The following is a 425-nucleotide window of genomic DNA, read 5'->3' as shown; positions in this document are numbered from 1 at the left end:
GCTCTGCAGAAGGAAAATGGAGCAATCGTAGCGCCTAAGGCAATTGACTGCTAACCAGAAGGCTGGCGGTTCAAACCTACCAGCCACTTCTCGGAAGGAAGATGGGGCAATACACTTCCGTAGTGATACTGCCTCAGAAACCCAGGGAGGGGTCGCTATGAGTTGGGTCCGACTCGAGGGCACATAACAACAACAACCACAACAACTACTTCTGTAAAGATTTACCACCTTGGAAACCCAATAGGGGTTATGACTCAATGGCAGTGGGTTTGGTTTAGTTTGGTTTCGGGAAGCCAATTTCTATCATAGCCTGAACACAACAAGGCATTTGCTCATCTGCCTTGGATTGAATTGTGCCCCTAAAAAAAAAAAAATGTATGTCAACTTTGTTGGGCCATGACTTTCAGTAGTTTGGCAGTTATTTA

Source organism: Orycteropus afer, unplaced genomic scaffold, assembly GCF_000298275.1.
Source record: "Orycteropus afer afer isolate SDZICR_OR568_19922 unplaced genomic scaffold, OryAfe1.0 scaffold00658, whole genome shotgun sequence".
In the NCBI taxonomy this organism is placed as follows: domain Eukaryota; kingdom Metazoa; phylum Chordata; class Mammalia; order Tubulidentata; family Orycteropodidae; genus Orycteropus; species Orycteropus afer.
Note: the sequence above shows the minus strand (reverse complement) of the source record.